This window comes from Ictidomys tridecemlineatus, chromosome 3 (genome assembly GCF_052094955.1).
Source record: "Ictidomys tridecemlineatus isolate mIctTri1 chromosome 3, mIctTri1.hap1, whole genome shotgun sequence".
Lineage (NCBI taxonomy): Eukaryota > Metazoa > Chordata > Mammalia > Rodentia > Sciuridae > Ictidomys > Ictidomys tridecemlineatus.
The window spans coordinates 93712670-93727231 of NC_135479.1; positions in this window are offsets into that span (position 1 = coordinate 93712670).

Below are 14562 nucleotides of genomic sequence, written 5' to 3' on the forward strand. Positions count from 1 at the left end.
AGATTTTAATTATTTTCTTTCTTCTGCTTTTGGTGTTGATTTGTTCTTCTTTTTCTAGAGCTTTCTAGATGTAATGTTAGGCTATTTATTTGTTGATTCACTATTCTTTTAATGAATTAGCTCAATACAATGAACTTTCCACTTGCACTGCCTTCATAGCATCCCAGAGATTTTTATGTATTTTATTGCTATCCTTATTTACCTCTCAGTATTTTTTAATTTCATCTCTGATTTCTTCTGTTATCTATTGGTTGCTCATACTATATTATTTACTCTCCAGGTGTTAGAATCACTTCTATTTTTCATTTTATCATTGATTTCTAATTTCATTACATGATGATATGATAGAATGCAAGATATGATCTCTATATTTTGTATTTGCTAAGAATTGTGCCTTAGATGTGGCCTATTTTAGAGAAGGATCCATGTGCTGCTGAAGAACGTGTATTCAGTCATTAGTGAGTGAAATATTCTATATATGTTTATTAAGTCTAAATTATTATTTGTATTTTTTAGTTCTATAGCTTCTTTTAGTTTCTATTTGGTGGATCTAACAAGTGGTGATAGAAGTGTGTTAAAGTCACACAATATTTTTGTGTTGTGGTCTATTTGATTCTTGAAATTGAGAAGAGTTTGTTTAATGTACATAGAAGCTACATTATTTGGGACATAAATATTTACAATTGTTATGTCTTTTTTATATATATTTCCCTTAAGCAGTGCATAATGGCCTTATTTGTACCTTCTGATTAACTTTGCTTTGAAGTCCACTTTGTCTGATATGAGGGTAGAAGCCCATGCTTGTTTACAAGATCTATATGGATGGATTTTTTCCCATCTTTTTACCTTCAGTAAGTGTATATCTTTGACTTTGAGGTGAGTTTCTTAGAGGCCACATATTATTTGGTCTTGTTTTTTTTAATCCAATATGTCAGTCTAGGTCTTTTGATTGATGAGATTAGGCCATTAACATTTAATGTTATCAGTGAGCAATGATTTTTCTTAGCTGTATTTTTATTTATATTTCATTTTGTATTTGACTTTCTCCTTTAATCAACTATTCTTCAAGTGTAGTTTCTCTCTTTGCTGGTTTTCTTTTTTATTTTTCATTTCTTCTTCTTGAAATATTTTATTGAGTATGTTTGTTGTGCAGGCTTTCTAGTTGTTAATTTTTTTATCTTTTGCTTGTCAGGTAAGGTTTTTATTTCATTGTCAATTCTGAAGCTTAATTTTGCTTGGTTTAGTATTCTTGTCTGACATACATTTTCTTTTAGAGCTTGATATAGATTAATCCAAGACCTCCTCCTTTGAGGGTCTGGGTTGAGAAATTAGCTGAGATCTGGATTAGTTTCCTTTTAATTGTTACCTTTTGCTTTTCTCTGGCAGATTTTAAAATTCTACCCTTATTCTGTACATTAGGCATTTTCATAATGATGTGCCTTGGCGTGGGTCTGTTCTAATTTTGTATATTCAGGGTCCTGTATGCCTCCTGTATTTGATTTTCCACCTTAGTCTTTAAGTTTGAGAAATTTTGTGATATTATTTCATTGAAAAAATTGTGTATTCTTTTGGTTTATATCTCTGATCCTCTATAAATTTTTAATTTGGTCTTCTGCTCATGGTCTCTTAACACCTTCTCTCCATAGTCAACATAGTTTTCATGATTATATATTTTGTCTTCATTTCCTGAAACTCTGTCTTCCAAGTCATCTAGCCTATTGGTGATATTTTCCATTGAATTTTTATTTGGTTTATTGATTCCTTAATTTCAAGGATCTCTGCTTAATTTTTTTTCAGAATCTTTGCCTTTTTAATGAAGTGATCTTTCACTTCCTATATTTTCTTTGTGATTTAATTTCTTACACTGTCTTTTACTTCAGAGATCAATTTAACTATATACATTCTAAATTCCTTCTCTGACATTTTTTCTATTATGGTATTGATGGAGTATGTTATTGAAATATCTTTGTTTGGGGTGATGTGTACCCTTACTTAGTGTGTGTGTGTGTGCTTATGTGTGTGTGTGTGTGTGTGTATGTGTGTATGTGTGTTTGTGTGTGTGTGTGTCTACCATGTATCAGTATGATTCTGAGACAGTAGAGTCTCTAGCCTGTGGACTTATAGTATCCCTGAAGGTTTTCTTTACTTCATCATTTAGGGGGAGACAAATAATAACAACAACCAATGTAAACAATATACAGCATTAAACCAAATAGTTCCTTCTGTGGTGTCTACAATATTGTTACAACAAGCACAAATGATATAATCAGTTATTGCCTACAATAAAAACAATAAATTTGTAAAAATGTTTATGATTTTGAATGGTGAACAGGATGAGAACTGATGTGATAGAGGACATGATGATTATGATGGAGTATGAGAAAAGACAGAAGTAAAAACTTTCATGCATCATCTCACACATGAGCTTTTGGAAGACATCCTATATCTAAACCATAACAGTAGGAGTGCACGGTGGAGCAAGCTGCTCACCTCACAAGGACCAGGAAGAAAGGAAGAGTAATATAAAGGGGCTGGGGTGCCAGCCTTACCTGGTATACCCCCAAAGACCTAACCTTCTCCCACCAGGTTCCAACTCTTAAGAGTTGCTCAGCCTACCAAGAGCACCACTTTGGAGGACTTAAAGTCCAAATTATAGGGGTCATCAATCAAGGAGTGCTTCTTGGGGCCATTGATTCTCCAGGATTTCTGGATTGAGCTACAATATCTAGAGTCTTCTTCAGAAACCAAGGAAATCCATCATACAGAGATTCTTGTGTAATAGAAAGGAAAGAAAAAGAAAAGGAAAATAAAAAGGAAGGAAAGAATGACAAGAAAGAGAATGAGAAGAAAGGAATAGTAGAAGGAAGGAGAGAATGGAGTGAAAGAGAGTGGGATGGAGGGAGGAATTAAAAGGAAAGAAGAAATGAAAGGTAAGGAAAAGAAAATATCCATCAATAGTGAAATGGGTCAATAAGTGGTGTAATTCATGTATGTATTCATGATATATTCATGATTCAAACAGTATAATTTTATATAGCAAATAAGACAATCTGTAGAATCTGTTGCTTTATATATGAATTTTATAGACATCATATTGAATTGAAGAAGTAAAACACACACATATACACAGAATGATTCTATCTATAAGAATTAAGAACCAGCAAAACCATGTTTAAGGATGCATGCTTAGGTGGCATATAAACCTCAGCATAATGTTTACCTTGGAGGTGATTAGGAAAGAATTTCTTTGGGTGCTAGCCCTGTTCTGTTTTTTTTTTTATTTAAGTGATATTCATATGTGTTTTTGATAAATTATGATACATTTTATGTGGTTTTCATTATTTGTATTATATTTGCCATTTAAAAAATAGTATTAAATGTACAAACGCACTAAGCATCTTTATAAATTATCAACATTTCTAGTAATTTTATTAGTTCTGATCTCTAGACATGGAGTGACTGGATTGAAAAGAATCAATATTATTCTAAAGCTCTCTCAGATAGATGATGGAAGACAGATACATACCAAATTTGTATTCTAGTTAACACCATTAATGGGATTGATGAGATACATGGGCTTTTCTTAGTGTTTTGCAAATTTGCTGAAAATTGGTAAAAAGTAGATAAAAAGATGGAAACATAAATGTACGTGGGATTTTGTGCTCTAATCTGACTCATTTAAGCAAAGGCTTATCTTTGTCCAAGCCTGCTCAAATAAAAGCCAGTGAACTTAGTCTTCAACCTGAGCCAAGAAATCTCTTTAAATGGTCATCTGATTTGCTTCCCTTACACACACACACACACACACACACACACATATCAAGACATCATATCTTTATTCCTGCTTCCTATTACTTGCCTTTGTCGTCTATTTTGTTTGCTGGGTTCTAATACAGTCAGTCTCACTCTGGACCTCTCTCTTCAAGACTTTCACTCCTTCAAAATTCCAGTGGTCACCCTGGCTTGTAGTGATGCTTAAGAATGTCATTAAATCTTGACTAAAATTTCAGTGTTGTGCTACCCTGATGTGGCTGAACTGGACTCTTGCTCCATCTCACGGTGCCATGAGGATGCAGTGAATATTGCTGAAATCTGAACACACTTGAGAATACTTCTTATTTTAATGACATCATCAAATTCCAGCAGTTCTGTTACTTGCACTTTCTACGGCCATGAAGCATGTTTACATCAAAGTAGCGGCTTTCATGCTTTTTGAGGCCACAAATAATTACAAACTGTTCATTCTGCAGACTTTTATCTCCTGTTTAAAGTTTCCACATCCCCAGGCTCTGCTATGATTTTAGAATCTCAGAGTTAACTTTTGTGCATATTCAGCTGCATCTAGAAGTCATTTCATCCCTTATCTGAAAGCCCTCTAAGTTTCCCTGGAAGTTTTCAACAATTGCACACATATTTCTTATAGCTCGATTTTTACCAACCTTTGTTTCGGTGGGCAAAATGAGTCGAGGCCTCAGAACAGTCCAGTCAGTTCTGCTATATGTATCGACCACCAGGATAGGAATCTTCGGCTATAGATGGCTTCTACCCAAGGTTTACTGTTCAGCCATTAAAATGTACACATTGCAGCTTTCACTCATATTAACCAATTTGAATGTCTTAAGGGAGACATTAGAAATGTGTTTAATGGTTATATAAGCTTGTAAAATTTACAAAAGTGAAACACTTTAATCGTAAAGTGTTTCTTTCTTTTCTACATTTCCTTTCTCCAAATATTTCTTCACTCCAAATAATAGCCATGAGCATTTTGGAGATCCATAACAGTTGAGTTGGAATTGCATTTCTTTTGTGTTTAATGAGTTATTCATGTGCTTTTCATCATTTCCAAAAATACTAAAAGATCCCTGGACATTTTAGGATATGGCTTTATGAATAAGTATCCTATTCCCTATGTCTGCTGACCAGACAAGGTCATATAAAGATACAGAATTAGAAGACAGAATCAGGATAGAAATGTGGCCCAGTGGGCCCAGCACCAAAAATATGTGTGCAAATTTAGAATGTGCAGAGAAAGAATCTAGGTTGTGGAAAATTCTTTCAACAACTACACAAGTAAAATTATAACAGGAGAATTCAGCTCATGTCAATGCTTAATGAAAATCACCATCAATAAAACAATCAACCATATTAGAGGAAAGACTAACTGGTATTATTTAAATAGAAAATTATGTTGCAAAACCATTGTTACAGAGAGGGAATAGAAAGTCAGTAAGAATGTATGTTTTAACAACATGATTAAAAAACTAGGGAATAGTCTTTTGTTTTTCAAATAATCATTCAACATTTACTGAAAGAAATAATTTTCTAAACCATAAAACAAGTCTCAACAAATTTCATAAGACTTAAATCATACAACGTATATATATATTTTTGCTACAGAGAATTAAGTTAAATATCAACAAGGAAAAGATAATTTAAATATTCTTAAAATGTTTGTCAACTAAGCAACACACATGTAATCTTGGATCAGAGAAGAGATTTAGTGGGACTTAGAAAATTCTTTGAAATTAAAAATAAAAATACAGTAATCAAAATGTGTGGAATGAAACCAAAGCCGTTCTTACATGGAAATATTTAGCCTTAAATGTATATATGCACTTTGAGAAAGATCATCAAGCTGTAAAGTTAAAATCTCTGCATTTGTACATAAACTTCAATTTTTAAAATTGAGGGAACAGGAAATCATTTAATAACACACAAGTGGCTGATAACATGTTTAAAAATGATTGACAACATGGAACACAAATGGTTGATAACAATCCACACAAAATTTGATAACTATATTTACTTTTTAAGAAAGACTTATCTAGACCAGGCTGAATGGTGCATGCCTGTAATCCCAGTGGCTCAGGAGGCTAAGGAAGGAGGGTTGTGTGTTCAAAGCCAACCTCAGCAACTTAGTGAGTTCCTAAACAACTGAGAGAGACCCTATCACAAAATAAAATATAAAGGGCTGGGGATGTGGCTCTTATGGGTTAGTGCCCCTGGTACTAAAGGAAAAAAAAAAAAACATCACCAACAACAACCACAACAAACCTCATTGAACTAAAATGTCTATTTTGCCATACTTTCAAAAAAAAGTGCCATTACAAAATGAAAATTTTCAGGTATTCAATACAGAGGAGTTTAGAAGTCTTTCAAATAGTACTTCAGGCCAACCCATCCAGCAGAAGATTATATAAAAATTGCTTTTAAGGGACACATTTGGGTAAAATAGAGCTTAGAAGGTAAAATATTAAAGAAAAGTACAAAGAATGTCCCAAATATTTTCTTAAGTTTGGGCTTAAACATAAGTAGAAATCTAAAAATCTCTTTTCTGATGTCAATAACATTATTTCTAGAATAAACTTTGGAAAAGTCCTCTTCGATTTGCATTTTGTTTTCTAATGTATAATCTTTCTTTATTATTCTGTGGAGAATATAATTCTCTATAATTCTTATGTTGCTTCTGCCAACATTGGCTATTTGACACATTCTCATTATTTTCAATATTAATATTAACCTCAATTGAATATTATTTATATTTATAGTATGGTACCAAATACATAGTTAATTCACAAATCTATGTATTTATTGAAAACAATATATACTTACCACATTCTATAGTCACATACTATTTAGTTCAAATGCATTTTTATGGTCCTTCATCTTTATGGTGCTCAAATTTTGTCTCTCGAGCTACTATTTAATCTAAACTTGAAGTTGCCAGCCCCAAGCCAAGAAGAAATAACCCCAAATTAAACACTAATTTGAAAATGGCCTTGCATTTTACCTTTTACTGCAATGTACTTACCAAAATACTTTCTTCTTTCTCTTCCATAAACAACAATTCCTTTTTCTTCCTAATTCCCCATCAAAAATTATAAAGACATTTTATCCATCTGGTGGCACTTTACTAACCAACATGGTGGTCACTGAATCAAAAATATAGCAGCTGCAGAGTTTTCAAGAACTTTAGATACAAGTACTACCATGTTGACTCAAATGATACTTAGTGCTATTCAAAATGAAAAACAGAACAGTTATTTAATTTTGCATGTGAGTTATCATTCCTAGTGGTGGGAAAAATCTAATATCAATCTCTATCCCAGAACATTCTGTGAACTTGAAAGAAAATCCATTTCATAAATCTAACCATAGGACCAGAGATGTAACTTAGTGGTAGAATGCTGCTTTGCATGAGTGAGACTCTAGGTTTGATCCAGAGTAGAGCAAAAGAAAGAAAGAAGCAGGGGTGGGGACCAGATATGTCTAAAACATTACTCATTGGTAAGCTGAATGACAAATTTCCATCCCATGGCACCCTTAAGTGTCTGGTATACTCTGGATTGTTGGATGTTTACCTACAGAACCATCATAGACCATTCCAAATTTTCAGCAAATGCATTCTAACTGGGTGTCAAGAAAAAGAGGGATATAGCCAAGAGACAAGAAAGCTGTGCTAAATAGATGTCTCTTGAATATGTTTTATTGGTTCATCATTTTTAAATCATATTACAATGGAAATTTAGAAAAATTGTAATCTTTCTTGATATGTTGTTAATTTGGATTTTTCTTTCCAAAATGGGCCTCAATATTTTTACTTTACTATAAAAGTAACATTCCCTTCACAAACAACTTAGAAAATGCAGAAAAGTAGAAAAATTCATTATACACACACACACACACACACACACACACACACACACATTCATCATCAAGAGACAACTATTATCACATAATTTTCTTTTAATTTTTCTTCCTGTTAATATTTTTAAAGGAATGGTTAATGAGATGATGATTGTATTATTTAAATTTTTGTTCTTTTTTTTATCACTTAGACTTTAGTGAATTAATTTGCAGTTTTTATAAACTTCATGTGGCCTTATATTACATCACAAATGGGCTATGTAATAATTTACTTAAGCATTTCACAATTTTTAAATTCTCCGTTTGTTTCTGCTGCCCTCTTTAGGCCTTCAATTTTTAAAATATATATTCCTGTTGTTTTCTTGGTATAAAATTTCAAAGTGCAATAAATAAATAAATCTAAGGGTATAAATATCCCAAAGCCTCTTATTTTCTATTTTCAATTGATTTTGATAAAGTTTTTACCAGTTTATATAATTGCCAGTAAGAAATGAAAATATTCACTTCTGATCACCCCACCCCAATTATTCTTAATATTTGCTAATTGGATGGTTAGATGTCAGTGCTATTTCTCACTTGGCTTGAGAAGCTACTTCATATTAAAGTAAAGAAAAAGCCTAATCACTTGATAACAGACTTCTGCAGAATGCAGGTTCAGTGGCCTTTCTAGAATTTATTGAGAAGTTCATTGACTCCTCAAATGTTCCAAATAGTCCAGACCCTTAAACTTCCTTTGCATTTCAGTTGTGCAAATAGTCTCGTTAAAAATTTAACGTGTTTTCAAAAACCACTCATGGTCTGTTTCCATCTGCAAAAACCAATAGTAATTACACAGGGAGCAAATATTCTACTCTAGCAGTGTCAAAATTGAAACATTATTATTTAGATGCTTATTTATAACATTTTTTATTTATTTGGGTTATAGCTACCTAATATTTAAATACACACACACACACACACACACACACATTTTTCAATGCTTAATTCAGAGCAATGTAAAGTCTCAATTGTCCCTAACTGGTATCCTGTAGGGAAGATAACTATCTTATTCTGTGGCAAAACAGCATATTATGCAGTTAGCACAATAACTTATGTCTCAAAAGTACCCTACAATATCACACATGGAATTCGTTTGTCTCCATTCAGTGCACATACACCTGCCTTCATTTGTTAGTTTGCCAAAATAAAACACTTCTCAAATGATAGCATACTTTCAAATGAGACAGAAATGGTTAAACTCTTCCTTTTATAATTGAAACTTGCCATCTCTAAGTGCCTAAATGTAATTATGGAAGAAAAGAAATTTCCTGTGCTTATATACAGAATAATATTTTATTGTAATCATTCGTCATCCTGAATTGAAACGAGTTTACATGTGAGGAGTAGATGGCCAGCCTGCATTTTAATCCTATTTCCTGCATAAACAGCAATTCAGAGACTGTGACAAAGAGATGGATATTTCTGTGGTGTCACCCAAGCACAGAGCATGTTGTTCCCATCATGTCTGTCTTCTGTCACTTGCCCTTCCTGCAGAGATGGCAGCTCTTCCTTGCCTCATTAAAACTCAGGGGACATGCCCATGCCCAGTCCCTCACTGCAGTTTACCATCTTTTATTGAATCCAAGTACTTGGACTTTTAGAAATTTAAGACTGACTTTCTCATTTCTGTGCTTACTTTTCTTAATTTTTTGTGCATTTTCCTACCTGATTGATTTTTAAAAATCAGTTTGACTTTACACTTAGAATAAATTTTAATTTTCATTACTGTACCTTTGCTTAGAAGAAAAGAGAAGGTGAGGAAAAACGAAGAAAAGATGTGAACACATTCGTTGCTTTTTTGAACTTTTTTTATTGGCTTTCTGAAAGTGTGACTATCTCAGGAACATAGTCCACTACTCTTTTTTGTTGTTGTTTAATTTTTTGTTATCATATTATGATTTAATATATAGTACTAACTTCTTGCATCTGTGGTTGTTGACAAATACTGCAAACATAAAAGCAAATACTTGTAAAATATGTGTAGGACTTAAAGCACAATTCTACCACGAATACCACATCCCACCCAGTTTAGCACTAGCATGCTCTTATTAGTTGGAAGACTGTGCTTGATTGGTTCCTCTTGGAACCAATTGGAAGAATCACTTCCCTGAATTTTGTTCATCATTCTCTTTTTTTCCCATATGATTTCACTAAGTGTGCTACATATATGTCCTTCAATAAGATATTCTTTATTTTTAGCAATGTGTAATTCTAGCTTTGTCTTTAATTCTCCTTCCTTTTTTTGGACTATGATATTTCTGTGATTTATGCCTATTGTATCTAGTGATGGTTCATTCATTCCCATTATAAAGCATTCTCTTCTGTGGCTATACATTTTCCTTACCATTTATTATTAATAAACACATGGTTTGTTTGCTACTCTTATAAACAAAAATGTTACATTTTCCCCAGCATCCTAGCACACATGAAAATTTTCTCTCATGCAGTGGTTCACACATTTTAACCCTATTAGAATTACCTGGGGAGTGGCGGGGTCTTGTTAAATCAAAATTGTTGGACTTCAACTTTAGGGTTTCTAATGCAGTGAGTAAGATTTTCATATCTAGCAAGTTCTCAAAAGATGTAGATGCTTCACTTCTTCCAGCAACCATCTTTGAAAACAACTGCTTTACAGTGTATGTAACTAGGGGTAGAATTTCTGGATCATTTTGGAACAGCAATTCTGTTTATCACAGAGTGCTATTAATGCTATATTGTTTTCCAACATGTTTGTACCAATATAGATTTCTACTAGAGATGTGTGTAAATGTTTTGAGTTTTCCATGTCCTTGCCAATAACTACTAACATTAAAAACTTTTGGGTTCTTCCACACAGAAAAATATGATGTAATATCTCCTTATAGTTTGATTTTCATTTCCCTGATTAAAAAAATGTAATTTGGTTTCCTTATTTGTGGTTATTAGCTGCACAGTCTTTCTTTTCATTAATTTTCTTCATCTTTTCCATTGGGTTATTTTTTTTACCAATTTATTCATTTCTGGTCTCCATGAACACATGCTTTGATTTCTTTTTCTTTTTTGCTATGCTGGGGGTGGAACCCAAGACCTCATACATGCTAGTTGACCAATATTCTACCCAGCCACATCCCCAACCCCTTTACGAATACTCTTATATCACTATTTTTAATACCTCATAATTTTTTTATTGCAGAGATTAGTAAAACAATGTTTCAATTTTCAATCCATTTTGCTTTATGGCTTAACATAGGACCTTTTTTGTTGCATAGCACAGATCAGATAATAATAATAATAGAACTATTCATTAAAAATTTATCCACATACCACCCTGCTGAGGACTCACCTACTCCATCTCTACTCCCAAGTCAAGGTCTCTTGCTCTCCTACATTTGCCTCTTCCATGTTCCCACCCTACTTTCTCCATTGCTCTTCTTCCATCCTTCTCTCCCTATGACTATTCCCTGTCACCAGCCAGAATACTTGCAAATCACAAATCCAGTCTTCTCCTTTCTGTGTAAATCTTTCCCAGGGTTTTCCATTATTAGACTTAGTATAAATCCTCAACACTACCAAAGGGTCTAGGAAGTCCTGCTGCATTCTCCCCTCTCTCTCCCCTTAGAGTGCCAGAGTGTGGACATTCCTACCTGATGTCATATTCTCTGTCAACTGCACATCATAGCCTAGAAATGAGACATTGCAATCCAAATAAGCAGATGAATTGGGGTAGTGCCTGTCCATAATATAGCTGGCAAAAGCTGTGACCACCAAAAAAGAACCCTAGAGATAAACTGAAATCCTTGGTTCCTCATATCTGAAGAAGGGTCTTTACCTAATCTTCTTCTAGACTTGGAAATGCCTTCAGGGAAGAATAGTTCCTCATTTTTTTCCAAAGAAGCCCTGTGTTTTTTTTTTTTTGTAATAGTGAAAGAATTATACATTATAATGTTTAAAATGTATTGAGGTACTCTTTATTTTAAATGGTGATTCGAATGAAATCTACACGTTTCCAAGAAGAAAGGAAAAGTAGCCTTTAAAATAAAATAATCTTTATGTCATCACAATCTTCTTTCTTATGTAAAAGACAAAGTGCCAGGAAGCAATACAGGAGTGTCTTAAGATTACATGTGGTGTGTTCTACCTAAGAGATAAGTGAGAATAAATGAAAAAAATAAGAACCATAAGAAAAAACATTCCAGGATGACCAAGAAATTGCATGGAAAATTATTATGAATGCTAAAAATTAATGAAACTTGAAATAAGGTATAAAATTGCTCTTGGATCAATTATAAAAATTTCCCAAAAATGTTATAAAAGAAAAATGACTCTTTAATAACAAATCTATATCTGAATATGCTCTGACAAAAAAAAAAAAAACCTTAGCAGTGATGGGGACAAGAGATAAAGAAAATTATCAAGTTTGTCCCTGTACCTAAAAGAAAGTTATGTTACTCTTGGAAAGAAAAAAAATTTTCTTCCCCAGTCCATTATTTGCCCCACCCTGGTCTACTCTGTATTGCAGGGAGAGATTCATATGAACTGCATTGGGCTGGGGGGTGGCATATTAAAGACATGAAAAAGATAAACAAGGGTAGGTTCAAGGGAAAACCTGCAAGGTGTCTCACACACCTGTCTTCAGTGGCTTCTCCCTGCCACTTCAGGGCTCCCAGGGTCCACCAGACAGGTCATGGTGCTCACTTTAGCCAGGTAACCAGGCACAGGAAGAGAAATACCACAGGATCCCACTCATGTGGAATTTAACAAAGTTGATCTCATAGAAGTTGAGTAGAATAATGGTTCCCAGAGGTGAGGGAGAAGGGAAGGAAAGGTGATACCAAGAAAGGCTGATCCACAGACAACAAGTTGTCATTAGCAGAGATAAGTCCTGGTGCTCTGTTGCACCCTAAGGTGACTACAGAGAATGGGAATTCACTGTGATAGACACTTGAGGATAGAGATGTGTTTACCCTGATTTGAACATTATACAATGTTCAATCACATGGATTGAAATACCATTGAAACATCACATGGTTCCCCGTAAGTATGCACAATATTTATGAGTCAATTAAAAATAAATGAAATGTAAAAAAAAGATGATAAATTATGTCTTCTTCCAAAACATAATTATCCAGGTGAAAATGTTTTAATTGCAAATTAGACATTATATCTGAATGTTATTCCTGTAATACACAAAATTAATATCGTTAGATTTATTGTTCACATTTCATAAAAGCCCTCAATTCATTCTAAAGAGTCTTTTTCTAGGTGTTTATTTCTAACAAAAAGTTTTATCATGTTTCAAATTATGTTAAACTGAATTAAGCATATCCCTATTAATATTTGTTTATCTATTTATTCTGGTTCCAGTTTTTGCTACTATAAATACATAATAATATAATAACCATCCATATGCACCCGTGTTTGTGTGTGTGTGTGTGTGTGTGTGTGTGTGTGTGTGTGTGTATACAGATGAGCACTCGGGTGATTTTATCTCATGAAATGTATTTCCATGGATGGAATCATTGTGTCTAAAGATATGTATGTTTGAAGTTTGAATATAAAGTTATTGTCAGATCATCTTTTCAAAAGAGCTGAGAAAAGGAAACTCAAGAGAATTCGAGTTGGAACCCGTATCAGGTCCAATTACAGGAGAGGCTAGGACAAAAACAATCCAAGTTTATCATTTAAATATTATCATTCCTTATCTCTTCTAAAATGTGTTGTGTTTTATGCTGTGCCTTCTGTATTTTGTCTATTTAAGACATTTCCCTCTACATTTGAATTTTACAGGTTTTGAAGATTTTCACTCAAAAATTTGTGAATCATATATTATAAAACTTTCATATTGTCCTTGCTTGTAAACATTTTAGAAGATATCAAAATCGAGACCAAAAACATAAGCTACTTCTGACCAATTATAGTCAATTGTGCTGAAAAAAAAATCTTTGAAATGCCTTGGATGAAGCAGTTTTTAATGCTATTTGTCAAGGAAAAGAATATGGTGTCATCTAGAATTCTTTGCCCCAAGAATTAAGAAGTCTTTGTTCCAAGTCAGTCCCTGATTTGGCAAATTTCAGAATGTTGGCAGCTTTGAGGAGGTTTGTGGGTTTAAATAACATTAGAGGTCTTTTTCTTCTCTAAAATTCTACTATTTTGTTCAGTTATCTGTGAATCATTTAGAACAAAACAAAGATAAGACTTTATTTGATGATACTTTCTTTGGATAAATCCAATGAAGACATTTCCCATTGTTAGGAACTTGATGTTCATTTTTTTCCTCTTTTTTTTTAATAACAACAACAACAAATCTTGTTGAAAAACCCTGCAGGACTACTAAAGTTCATTGCTGAAATGTCCAAGATGATGATCTTACCCGTGGGAATTCACAATTTACAAAAATTAATACCTCAGGGATATGTCTGTAAGAAAGGATTTAGAAGAAACTAATTGTGGAAAAGCAGGCAGTTTGTAGAAGCATTTTGTCAATATTTTCCACATCATGAAACTTAATTTTATGAGTCAAGACCAGTGAACAAAATAAAATGAGATATCAAAGGCCCATGCATGTACTGGAAGTTGTATAGGTTATTAAGGGTTAGTGGACTTGGGCAGATGAATTAGAAAGGAAAATAAGGAAATGAAAAGGAAGAGAAGGAAAGAAAAAGATACAATAAATAAATAAATAAATAAGGGCAGAGGTGGGGAGGGAGGAAGGAAGGAAGAAAAATAGAAAAGAACAAATCTATTGTGAATTGTGCTGTAATAAACTGATGGGGCTGTGTGGCTGTAGTATGCTGTTTTTAAGTCCTTTGAGTATAGACCAAGGAGTGGGATAGCTGGGTCAAATGGTGGTTCCATTCCCATTTTTCCAAGGAATCTCCATACTGCTTTCCATATGGC